Consider the following 767-nt stretch of genomic DNA (forward strand, 5'->3'; position numbering starts at 1 on the left):
AGTTTAAAACTTTTACTAAACCCTTAATAACTTAGAAATTTAGGGAAAACCTCCCCACATGAAAATGAATTATATTCTATTTCATCGAAATAAAGATCACAATTAGCCTACTACTCTAGTTTTGGTACGATTTCAACCTTGGGTGCTAAATAAAAATTCACATTGTACTGATCTGGAAAAATAATAATAAACCATCGATTTTTTTTTAAGATTGATTTGTCACTAAAAATATTTTATGCGTCACCATATTAAGAAAAATTCTTAGGTGCTTATGGAGCACCTAAATGCCTATACCCTTTTAATAGGAGGGGGCGTGTACCACTAGATGGGAGAATGTAATGCTACATTCTCTCCTCTAGTGCCTTATGCTCTTTCCTATTCCTATTGAAAGCGTGTAGACGTCTTGCCTGCTCAATAAGTGGTGAATAATTTCTCCCAATATTAAACTCACGTGTCCTTTGCTCAATGGCGGTCATCAAACATATCCTACGGTCACATATTTTCCTCCAACGTATTTCACAAATGCCGCTTGTAAGTTCCCCTAAGGACCTGTTTGTTTGGTAAAAAAATACAGAAAGTGACCGATCAAAAAGCTGACGTGGAGAAAATTTATTATTTCCCTCCACAATCATATGTTTAAATTTACTATTTTCTAAGTTAATGAAAGTTCGGGCCACAGGTAAGCCCGATTACGGGTGAAAACACCACTTAATCTCTGTCCGTAAAAAAAGCCCGATTCCTCCTTCCCCTTTCATTCTCGTTCCCTC

This window comes from Asparagus officinalis, chromosome 7 (assembly GCF_001876935.1).
Source record: "Asparagus officinalis chromosome 7, Aspof.V1, whole genome shotgun sequence".
NCBI classification, from domain to species: Eukaryota; Viridiplantae; Streptophyta; class Magnoliopsida; order Asparagales; family Asparagaceae; genus Asparagus; species Asparagus officinalis.